We start from the raw sequence: 13110 nt of genomic DNA, 5'->3' as shown, positions 1-13110 counted from the left end.
TGAAATATTCATTGTGTTGTATAAGCAGATATTTATGCATGTGCAATAGAGAAACAGACACTTAACTGTATATGACAAGTTCCATTTGCTACTATCTTAGTGTATTAGCATTCTTCAAATGCGGGCTATATTTTTGCTTTTGTCTTTTTGTCTCTCTCCTCTCTCTTCTCCAGTGCCAACTTGAAACTCTGAGCCCACATGCAATACTGCGAAAAACTAAAACCAAGTTGTCTGTTTTATTTTCACTCTTGAAAACATGACAGATGAAAAATAGAAAGAGAGAGAAAACATTCTAGGCAGCGGTGACAGCTTTGAAACTTTGGAGAGCCCATTGCAACCAATCTTGGCTTCACAGGCATGCAGTGGTGCACTGTGGGAAGTCTGGGTGGCACACTGTTGTGTTTCAGGAGGAAAGAGGGAGAATGAAGGAAAATGGCAGCAAATGAAGTTGGCGGGCCGTGGAGTATTGTTCCCTCCTGCTTGCAGTAATGAACAGGCCTTTGGAACAGACTGGGAAAATTGGTCCCTGGTGAGCCCTGAGCCTTCTCTTTCTCATCAGGTGTGTTCCCCACACGTGGAAAGACACACATACCTGTGGACACACATACATGAAGATTGCTTGCATGCACAGTAGACAGCTGTATTGACACACTGTACTCAGTAGAGGTGGTCCCCTTTCATCCCCTTTTGTGTGTGGATTGGGAATGTCCAGCGCATCTTCACATTCAATTACAATGCCCTAATACTAGTCTTGTCATTGCAGCAGATGGAGATGAATGATGGTACACAAGATCAGCTATTAGGTCCAAGGCTTAAACCTAACCATAATATGCCTGGCTCTTACCTCCTTCATTTGTGCACGACACGTATAAACATCTGTGTTTATTGACCAGAACTACTTGCTGTGTCTGAAGCTTTCTTTTTAATGCTTATTCATGAATAATAATAATAGGAAAATCTTAAGTTCAAGACCTGCTGTTCAAGGTTTGAGCCCTACATTCCAAACAGGTCATTAGAAACCATTGAACAAATGATACAGACTTAGGACTCCCATGGTGTGCTAGCTCAATAAAAGGATAAATGGATGCTTTGGAGGGGGATGTCAATAGTTAATGTTTGTTTTGTTAACCACTTTTAATAAAATGTTACCTAAATCTAGGAAATTCTGTCTTTTTTAGCCTTTACAAAACCTAAAACACAAGAGCACACATGTGAGGAATTAAAAAGTGTGTATATCTGCTCTTCTCTAAGTGGCAAACATTGCCCCTGCACTGGCTTCCTACCTAAAGTAGAAAACAAGAGTTATTTCCAAAGGGGCATGTCATTGGCTAATTTTTATTATTTTGTAGGGTTACATGCTACTTTAGAAAAAATACCTGTTCAGGACTGAAATGTCCATGACAAGTCCCGCTCTGGTTTGGGTAAGTTTACTCTTAAGCAGCTGCAGACAAACTTGTGTTAGCTAAACTCATCAGTAATTCCTCATCCTCAAATCAAGGGTTAAGTTAGTAGAATAACATTTATATTACATTTTTATGTGTAATACAGTACTATGGTACTAGGGCTAACTAGCTTTACTAGCTTGTAGCTTTAGCCAAAGTCTTTTAGCATTTCATTATGTATGTAGCTATCAAGACTAGCTTCTTGTTTTAAAACAAATCCGCTGAAAACACTAAAGTGTTAGCTTCAACCAACTCATGGAGTTTTAGGTTAGACTAGCTCGCTAAAATCTGCTAGCAACAGTCATCAACTCGGCTAGCAAAATTCATGGTCGTCGGCTAGAAATGAGAGGCCTGCATTTGTTGACTTCCGTGTGGAATCTAAGAACCATTGTTTAAAAAATTACCATGTATTTTTAGTGCTAAATGCCACTGTTCAATCATTGTAAACTGCATAAAAGGTCAATTGCACACACCCAGAACAATCTCTTTCTCTCACCAGTCAGGTTGGTCCCCTCTGACATACGATTAATATTAATCCCTCATGCTAGGTGTTTCCACCAGTTTTTGTTTCTTCACCAGACTGTTATAAAAGTGCTTATTCCTCAAAGAATTCATTTAAACTTTAATTGTGTCCAGTCTTAAGAGGATGACTCGGAGTCACAGATGAATGCAAAAGCTCTATTAATACACTGTGGGTCCTGTGTTATTATTCCTGTTCATCCCTATATTTTATTCACAAGTCTTACTGTACTGTTGAGCGAAAGGGGATTTCAACCTTGGTTTTAAAATGACCATGACGACAGGAGAGGGATAAAGCCCAGATCTCTGAGCCTTTTTGTCTCAGAGGAGCTGCCATCTCTTGGCCCGTTTATGGCAAGAGAGCGGGGGAAAAGTGCTTTAATAAGATAGTCATTGAGGAAGGGGGCCCTTCAGAGCTTTGTAAAATATTGTTTCATAATATATGGAGAGGGATTGTGGAGTAACTTAAGTCATTTCCGGTGATTCTTGATCTTCTGATTGCAGTAATTAAATTGCCCAATGGAGGAGTGAGAGCTTGGCCTTCACTTCCAGCACCTTAATGTCCGCCCCCTCTTTAACGTGGCAAGCGGTATGAGTCATAGGGCCTCATTACAAACAAGGTCTAGTCCTGATGTGTAAAATTAAAGAAGAGTTCTTGCTTCAAGCATGCATTGACCTCTAAACCTGAATAATGGTAGCAACAAGATGAGCAGAATCCAGATGTGTACTAGTATGCGTCTCTCTTTTTCTATTCCTTAACCTTTCTCCTTCCTTTTTTATCTCCTTCCCTCTCTTTTTTCTCTTCCGCCCTCCCTCTCTTTGACTGTCTCAGCTTCACATCAATCACAGCTATGTTTATTGTCAATGAAATATTTAGTATGAGAGGGCCTGTGTGCACAGATTGCAGATTTCATCTTACCCTGGAACAATAGATGATATGTGTGCCCCTGTGGTGTGTGTGTGTGCGCGTTTGTGTGTGTGTGTCTTGACTGATTTAGATGCAGGACCTTGATGCTGAGAATCTTGATCTGTTTGTATGCTATTTCTGTGATTGGGATAGGATATTATGGGTTCACATCTCAAGGTTCATCTGAGATTTGGCAAGGCTGTCAACATGTAAAATAACATGCCTGGAGGTGTTACTGTGTGGCTTATGGATATTGAAGAGGTAGGCCTGTGCACCGCAGGAAGTGTAGCAAGTGCAGGAATAAAAACAAAAACAAAGCAAAGCATGGAGGAAACATGAAAGAGCCATTTTGCAAAACTGTCATAATAAACACAGTGAAATATAAATAAATATAATGCAAGCTATCTGCTTCTCCCTCCCTTAGTATTATTCAATTCCATAAGCCATGATTTTATCTTTTCAGATACACTTAGATACATCCCATTTTAATGTATTTGTAGTGCATAAATACTTACTGTAAGTGGTTTATAAAATACTCTAATGTAGTTGTAAGCTTAGATAATTTTGTTACACACATTGCTAAGTGTTTTTTAATGCATTTCTCAACAACTTTCTCAACTGAAAGAAAAGCTGATAAAGCTGTATGATTAAGCACATGAACAAATGTATTATTAACAGTTTATACATGTCTTCAAAACTCAGGAGGCCCTGTGATTACTTTTAATAACATCTCTGTTATATTATGTTGTTATCAAGCATTTAAGTTATGAATGTTCCATAAGAAATGATAGTTTTTGACAAAAACATCAATAAGCGCTCAGATATGTATAGTGTGTTATAAAACATTTATGAATGGTTTATATACTGCTTATGATTGTTAAGTGTTACATTTTTTAACCTGGAGTGTGGGACTTTTGTCTCCCCCTTCTGGCAGTGAGTGTAAATATAAAAAACACTGTTGACACATGCTTACGTCACAGGCCGTAGCCTACTCTGTCTCTTCTGTTGCAGCTGTAAAACAGTAGATAAATTGTTTTGAGCATCACACAACCCCTGCAAAATGACTCGTTTCATTATCAGAATGTGATCCATTCAGTCTGATAACATTTGGAAAGTCTAGAAGAGCCACACGATTAAATTATTTTATCCCAATTCAAGTTAGCAGAGAGTTAACCGGAAGTTAACCAGCTCAGCCGGGGGAAGTCTGCCTTCATGCATTCATCCAATGCGGGGATGTCAAACCCGACACAGAGATATTTATCTGGCAGTGATAGTCTAAATCAGCCTTGTGTGAACTGGTTTGGCAAGGGCTTGAATGGACATTCATTTATATGTAAAAGTTACACACTGCAGGTTTAAAGTTAATTAGTCTTCTGTATAGACTCATAAAACAGTTATATCTCACTAGCTCATTTTGTGGCATGCAGATAGTGTATTTAGGACTTGAACATATGACCTGCACAGAACATACAAAAAACTGTTCATTCATTTAAACAGTTTGATAATTTGAGAGAAACCAAGGTCTCATATTAAAAATTGGAGAGTATTCAAGTGGTAACGAGAACACATGGCTTGGGAGACTGTAAGCAATTTAGTAGCCAAGTTTAATTAAAGTGCTGCTGTGGATGCGGTGCAGTGCAGTCTGAATGGTTAAAAAGCACTGAGTTATCAAGTAAAAAAAGCTAACCACTGTAAAGCTGTTGCAGAGAGAGAATGCTAGGGAATCAAATGTGGCTGTGTACAAGGCAAGGCAATTTTATTTGTATAGCACCATTCAGACACAAGGCAATTCAAAATGCTTTACAAGGGCATAGAAATACATTGAAAATAAGACATTAAGAGGGCATTAAGATTGCATTTAAAAGGTATTAAAAGCATGAAGACAAAAATACATTAAAATTTGCATTTAAAAGGCAATAAAAACAAAAACAAGTAAATAAATAGTTAAAGATGAAAAAGAAATTATGTATTTAATTTATTGGAAAGCTGCAGTAAACAATCATGTTTGAAGCCCTGATTTAAATGAACTGACAGTTTTAGCAGACCTTCATTCAGGAAGCTTGTTCCACAGGTGGGGATTGTAGAAACTAGAAGCTGCTTCGCCTTTCTTGGTTTTGATCCTTGGAACATTGAGTAAACCTGTCCCGGATGACCTGAGGGGTCTGGGTGCTTTATAACGTACAAACAAATCAGAAATGTATTGGGGCCCAAGATCATTTAGTGCCTTACAGACTAGTAATACAATTTTAAAATCTATCCTTTGACACACAGGAAGCCAGTGCAGTGATTTAAGGACTGGTGTAATGTACTCCATTTTCTTGGTGTCAGTGAGCAGCATTCTGGATTAGCTGCAGCTGTCTGATTTATTTTTTGACCTGTGAAAAAACTGTTATAATAGTATAGCCTGCTGAAAATAAACACATAAACTAGTTTTTCTGTATCTTGTTTAGATAAAAATCCTTTAATTCTTGCTATGTTTTTAGTAGGCTAATTTGGAATTGTCCCTATGTGGCTGTTGAAATTGAGGTCCAAGTCCATAACTACACCAAGATTTCTGGCTTGATTTGTAGGGTTTAGTGTCATGGAGTCAAGGTAATCGCTGACGTTTAATCTTTCTTCTTTGGGGCCAAAAACAATTATTTCATTTTTTTCTGAGTTCAGTGATAGAAGATTCTGGCACATCTACTCATTGATTTGTTCAATGCACTTATTCAGCAATTGTAAAGGACTGTAGTCATGTGGTGACACTGTTATGTAGAGTTGTGTGTCATCTGCATAAGTATGGCAGGAGATGATATAATGTTCCATAATTTGAACAAGGTGGATCATGAAGATATTGATTATTATGATGGTTATTTCTCTCATTTTTCCTCATTTGCTGGCTGAAATGCAGACAGCAAATTGTTGACTGTACAGAATTATGACTGAATAGAGTTGATGAACGATATAATAGACTGAAATACCAGATGATAAAGTTTAAGATTAAGTTCTTCTGAATAGCCCAGAAAATTAACCAGAAATCTCAAACACTCGAGCCAGCTGATATTATTATAGTATATTATTCCTTTTATTTATTAATGCATATGAATCCTTATCTTTCAGAATTATAGTTGATTCGGCTTGTATTTATTTTGTAAGACCTGCTAAGTGCTTACCTGGTTTATTCGTTATTAAATAAAAAGTTTTATTTGAATTAGATCTAAATTTATCAGCCTTCTTTTAAAAGTAACAATTCATAATCTTGTTTCAGTTCAGACAATTTACTATCCAACTCTTGTAAAGATTTTCTATGCACCATTTCTAAAGCTGTAATATATCTTTCTTCTTCTTTGACTTGTGAATCTAATTATTTGTCTTTACTGAGAAGGAAATTATCATTCCTCTAATGTATGCCTTAAAAGCATCCCAAATTATTTTGGGAGTTGGTTTATCCTTTTGTTCCTCCTCCAGATTTGTAGAAATAAAGTTATTTATTTTGTTATTAACATATCTTATAAACTGCATCTTGTAAATGTGCTCTATTGATTCTCCATATTTGATCACTGTTTATTTTCTGTTGGCACAATATAACAAGATACTGGAGAATGATCTGATATCACAGTTTCATAAATTTTTGAGACTAACACATTTTTGAGTGCAGATTTTGAAATAAAAACATAATCAATTCTTGCTTAGCTCTTCTTGCTCTATGAATAATGAGTATATTCTTTTGTTGTTGGAAATAATAATGCATGCTCCATGCATTGTCTAAATAATTTGTTGAAATAAAATATTTCAACCTTTTTTGGAGGGTCTTTAAACCTTTTTTAAAACTACGCTGGTCGAGTTTATCAAAAGTATAATTAAAGTCACCTCCTATAATTATAATTTCTGTCTGATTATTATCTAGTATATTCTTAATTTTATCTAAAAATACTGAATTTTCTCCTGGAGGTATATACAAAGATATGTATACCTTTCACTGTGTAAAGTACAAGTTAAAATAAGGAAAAACGGCCATCTTGATCTTTGCATAGTGCTATCGGCGAAAAGGGTATATTTTTATCGATCAAATTGCTACTCCCCTACTATTTCTGCAGTTGGTAGCGGCATAAGCCTCTCTCACCCAAATATCCCCCTCCCTTTTCAACTACTCAATTTTCCCTTTTTTAAATGAAGTTGTAGGAAAACAACATTGGAAGAAATACTTTTTAGGTGTGCAACAGCCTTATGTTTTATTGTACCATTATATAAACCATGGACATTCCGTGTGATTCACTGGATTTATTAGTTAATACAGATGAAGAATCTAATATATCTCATATATACCAGTTTAAATACAATTACATTGGTGTTTCAATAAAGTTCATACAGACTGAATGATTTTTTTTGCAACTAGAAATAAAGATGTTGAGCAGACCTTTAACAATAGACATACATACAACATAACAGAAAGTACAATAAAGGTAAGACGCACTGCCTTTGTAGGGTCTTTGAACTCTCATTTTTTCACCCGCAGTTCCTAATCTTGCAGATCTTAATATTGCTATTTTTAGGGAGATATCCATGTACAGTTCCAACCATCCCCCAGAAAATAAATTAATAAAAAAAATAATGAAAAAAAAGAAAATGGGTGGGGTGGAGTGGGGGCGGGGGCATTCTCCCTTTCCCCAATAAACTTCTCCACATCGAATTTATTTATTTATTCCATTAAAAGTAAAGAGGCCCTTTATTTCAGCATTCATTCTGGCTGTTGGGCTTTCTCTCTTTCTCCCCAACTGACTAAATCTCACTGTCCTCCCCACGCTTCACCTCTTCAAAACTTTCTCCTGTTCCTCTCTCTCTTTTTTCTCTACCTCTCCTCCTATATGCACCCCACGCTTGTCTCACCCTCATCCCTTCCTGACCTACTATACTGCCTCTCCACATATACTCATCACACATATACACATGCACGCACTCTATCTCCTACTCACTCCACCACCCACACCCGCAGCATTATCATGCATGGATATTTGGCTTTCTTCTGCTTGACACCAATCCTGTGGCACTGTTCCAAATCCACTGAAGTTATTTTCACCCCTAATTCTACTGATATCAGATTGACCGAATACTCTGTTAAATTGTCTTCCCCTTCTGGTAGACTGAGGATTCGAATGTTGTTTCTTCTCTTTCTGTTTTCGTGAGCATCCAACTCATCCTCCAAGTATTCAAGCTGTTTTTCCAAAGAATTGATTCTCTTTTCTTGTGAGTCAATACGCACGCCTTGATTGTCCACATCAGTGATAATAGATTCCATTTTCTTGTCAAGTGATTCAACTTTAGTTTCAACAGGTTTCCCTTTATGTTCAACTGATACCTGCATCAACAGCATTTTCTTCTATGTTTAGCTGAATATAATTTAACTGTTACTGTTACTGTCCTTTGCGTCTCCGTGTTCTTCTTTGTTTTCTTTGTCTCTGGCCTTCGGGGACATAATTGATTTGTTTGTCTGCACTTCTTATAGCTAACAAATTTGTCAGTTCTCTCAAATCTTTTACAATTATAAACTTGGACTTGCTTCATGTTTATCTTCTTGTTTCCACACGGATTAGTTTTCTGGACCTTTATTATACCACAGTTTATGCACAGCTTTCCTGGAACTACTTGTACCTCATATGTTCAGTCCTGTGCATGCACCTCCGCAATGTACTAACACATTCTTGAACACACCTACACCTTGGTGCTGATGGATCATAAAAGTAAAGTTCTTGGCATCTTTAACAGTCAATGAATTAGTAAATGCAATTTTTTGTAGTTGATAGTTGCTGGTTGGAATCTATATGAACTGACTTGTGAATTTTCAGCTGCCATTGTTAATCTTAGTTGTACTGTATTGTGTCAGAAGTCTAAAGAGGCTCTACAATCCCACTTTGAATTTATGGACCTTAAATGCCCTTGCAAAACACTCTCATTGCATTTTTGCCTATATAAAGTCTTAGGACATTGCAATTCTCACACTAAAAGTTCAGTTTTCCATCAAAAATCTTTGGATAACTGATGGTATTGAAAGTTTCCTCAACAGAAAAAAGGGCATTCTCAACTAGCGACAGAAGAAGCTAAGTCTGTCCAAAAAGGAGCTGAAGAAAATGATAATAGACGGAAAGAACACCCACTGTGCTGGAATTGAAAATAAACTGCAGGGGACAGTTTGATACGGTGAGATGTGGAGTGGGAGGAAAAAGATCACTTGGCTATAAGCAGCCGGGGCAAATAGTGGAGGGGACAGGGTGAATAAGCCAAACCATTTTTAAACAGGTTTGACACAAGGGCCCCAGGCCATCTACTCACTGCACAGCTCAGTAGGTTGCCCTAATGGCACCCCACCTACCGCCACCCACGCACCCTCTAATGGCACTCAAACTGCCTACATCTCTCCATCCCTTAAGGCAACTGCATGCTTGCTGTAAAATGTACACCTGCAGCAGGTTGTTGCAGACGAAAGACACAACACATTCGCCAGAAAAGAACTTCCTCTTCCCATTCTTTGCTTTGCTTTGCAACTCCAGGAATACGCAGCAGAAAACAGCTAATAATACATTTGTAGAAGTTTAGCTCAAATCAGGGTCATCTATCAAATGCAGAATTGATGGTTCAATCCCTGGCCGCCTAAGGTTTTTTGAGCATGAGGAAATGATGACTGTCAATTAGCTTAGCTTATCATAATGACTGGAAACAGCTAAACAGGTAATGTCTGAGGGATAAAAAAAAATTCACCTACCAGCACCCAAAAAGTTCACTAATTAATGTGTTAAAACCTAATTGTTAAAACAACAAGTTGCAGTTTTATCATGGTTTATGTGCCAGACCATTCCTCTGCTGGAAGCAGATGTCATAATTGGCCAGCTGTAGCCTCATATTGAATGGGAAAATATGTGAGGGGTATCGATCTTTTAAAGGTTTATCAGAAGCCAAAACATTGCACAGAGTTTTATAATACTCATAGGCAGACTTTTACAACTCTGGAAAATTATCACAGCAGCAACTGTTGTCTTTCATCGCAATGATCACAAGGTCGAGTATGACAAAATTCTCACCAAGAATGTGCGCTTGCATGTATGTGATTGGCCAAGGTAGCACCTTCCTGGATGATGTAGGGGTGCGTTACAGCAAAAGTTGAGCCTGGTTTAACTTTTTTTGCCGGATGACCGCAGTGTTGTTGTTTTTTTGCCGATCCCTCTGCGGTGGCATCCCTGCTGCGTCAACACACTGCCCCCATTCAATAAATGAGAGGGATGTTTTTTCACGCAGAGCTGATGTTGCCCCCTTATGGTAAAAACTGCATGCAGAGGTGGGAGAATCTTTTGCATATGCTATGGGTGAGCAGCTCTTCTCTGAATCAACGGGTTGTGATGTTTGGATGTTAGTACAGTTCACCAGTGTTGCAAAAATTGTCTGAAAGTCGTTTGTTCAGTTGAACACTTAATGGGACGTAATGAGCAATGCTGCCTCTAGAGATTGCTTTTAGACTTATTTGTTTGGATTTTACGGTGAAAATTTTGATTTTCTGTCTACAATACAAACTTATTCCTGGTACAATAACATTAAGTTTGACCTTGATGTATTTCATTTTTGTACTTTTAACAGCATAAAGAGATAATTTGTTGAAGTCAGCTTAGTTTTTAATTTCCTGTCAGACTTTCTTTTAGTTCAGGTACGGGGTCGGTGTGTGCAATGTCGGCATGATGACTTGAATTTAAACAGCTTTTGGTAAGAATAACTAATACTCTAGGAAGCTGAAGCACAACGCATACTCATGCAGAAGCATACCCCGAGACAAAATAGAAATCAGCTCTCTGAAATAACAGGTATGTTAAGGCTGTCCTCTGTGCTCAAACTTCTACTGTCTATTTTTTTGATTTCCTTTAGTGCTGCTATATTCTAAATGACTGAAGATCATAGATTGTTTAAGTCAGCAAAAATATCACACCAATTTCAAACTTATCAAAGTTCAAACATCCAACCACTCAACCTGTCAGCCCACAAGTGTGTTGCTGAGCAGTTTGATGGTATGCCAGATATTTTGGCAGTGCAGTTTGGTCAGTGGCTGATTTTGGAAAAAGCTTATTTTAGCATACTCTTTCTCATTCCATCACACTGACATTGGCAATGACACTGATGAGACAACTAGGCCACTGCTTTGACACATTGAAAGCAAAAATGAGAGAGAAAAAAAAAAGTGTAATTATTTCTCTTAATTTGTGCCACATCATTAGTTTAGATCAACTGATGATTTCATAAAATATATTAGCACCACCATTAGAGAAGACTGTTGACTTTGACTGTTCTGACCCAAAATTATTTTTTTTTTAAAAAAAGGGAACAAATGACTTGATTTAAATCTGAGTGCAGCTGGTGGAGAATAAGGATGAACTCATTTTAACAGCAGCCCTATGGAGAGGAGGGAAAAACATCTGTTTTTGTACCAAGAGCAGTTATGAAGATTGATCAGTCAATTTGCAATGACTGAACCCTATCTCCTCTGAAAAATTGTCTCAAAGCATGTGGTCTTAAAATAAAAATTGCCTCTGAGCAGAGTGTCTCTCTGGCTTTGTGTGCAGGTGTTTCTTGTAGGTATTTACACTTCTTATTCTATGTGCTTGTGTGTGTTTCAGGGTACATGTGCGTGAGTGAGCACAGTTGTGTTCTTTTTGTGATGCGTGCACATGCATGCTTTGTTGTACATGGGTGGCATTGTCTGTATCCAGGAGCTGTCCTCCCTGTCAGATCTCAGGTATTTATAAATCTCGACAGTGGAAGACAGATCACCAGGCCTCAAGCTGCCACACATCCATCCTTCCAAGGGCTTCCAAAGACAGCCTTCAACATGCATTACTCATTCCCATGCTGCTACAAACCAAATTTTCAGCTGCTTTCCCTTGGTTTTTCCCTTGCGTGCTGCAGGTGTCCATCAGCGGGGAAGCACCGGTGTGGCGATGTCTGCAGAGTTGTATGTATCTTTAGAGGTACAACTTTGTTCTCTTTGAATTCATGCTTTCCCTCACGCCACTTTGAATGACACTGTCCTCTGCACACAGTGCTTAGATTTCCCGCGGTGCGCAGTCTGCCACCTCAAGTTGTTTTCGACTGTGTTTGTTTGCATATTTGTGTACGCCTCTCTGTGTGTGGCGGTGTCTGAGAGCGCTTGCTCATGTATGGTATTGGGAAAAAAACAGACTTTAAGAGATTTGTGCCCGAACTGGATTCACTGTGCAGTAATAAAGAAGTAACTGCACCATAAAAAAAACATTTTGATAGGTGAAGCATTAAATAGATTAACTAGTTTCATTCTGTATCTCTACAGAGTGCTTGAGTTTTCACACAAAAAAAATGGTAGTGGTGCCAGTCTAGAGACAGGATACTGGGAGGTTGCCAGTTCAAATCCTCAGACCAGTCAGAAAAGTAAATGAGTAATGCTCTCTGCTCCCTGAGTAATAACCATAGAAATCATATGTTGAAGTGGCCACAAGCAAGGTGCTTAATCCCTGACTGCCACAGAAAAGCTGCTTAGTTGCAGGAGACAGGAGATGACTCTAGTTACTCTAAGCAGCCTTAAGGAGTGATGAGTTTAACTGTTTGAAGGGTGGGTCCATTATTATTATTTATTTCTTTGAGGTTTTTTATATCATTCTGTAGCTTCCGTTGGATCTGGGAGGAACACGGCTGGTCATTAACAATCATTAATAATTGTCAGAGATAATTATTAATTATTAAAATGAATACAATTATTAATATGAATATATAATAACAGGGCACCACCCAGAAACCAGGAACAATAACCAGACAGTGAGGTAGTCTCATAAAAGAGTTCACCTAGAATGCTAATATCTGAGGGATATCAACATTCACAGGTGAACAGAGAGGGTTTGAGTTCGAGCTGTGACTCTCTCAATCAGCCACTTTTCACAACATATAAACACAATAATGACAAAAGATAACAGTGTTTTATTAAACAATAGCAAAGATAACAAAGTTAGCCAATGGTTTGATCTACAAATCACTATCCTAAAATCTAATTCTACCTAAGCAAACATACATAAAACATCAGTTGTACAGTGAAAACACATGCAAGCGGGAGCATGTGTCTGTGTGTGTGTGTGTGTGTGTGTGTGTATGTGTTTTTGGGCAAGATGGCGGACGTGATCTCGTCAGATGTGTAAGAGAGGTGCATGTATGTGTATGTGTGCGCGTGCGTGTGGGTTAGTAGCAGAGAAGGAAAGAAAA

At 38.0% G+C, this 13110-nt stretch overlaps 1 long non-coding RNA gene across 10 annotated transcripts in view; it reads left to right on the top strand.

Annotated features, from left to right (window-relative positions):
- The window catches only part of LOC137175687 (uncharacterized), a 262964-nt gene that overhangs the window by 38392 nt on the left and 211462 nt on the right, over positions 1-13110 (top strand). The gene's annotated exons all lie outside the window — the stretch shown is intronic.

The sequence above is a fragment of the Thunnus thynnus genome, chromosome 23 (genome assembly GCF_963924715.1).
Source record: "Thunnus thynnus chromosome 23, fThuThy2.1, whole genome shotgun sequence".
Lineage (NCBI taxonomy): Eukaryota > Metazoa > Chordata > Actinopteri > Scombriformes > Scombridae > Thunnus > Thunnus thynnus.
The sequence above is the reverse complement of the archived record's forward strand: the minus strand, read 5'-3'. Positions and strand labels throughout refer to the sequence as shown.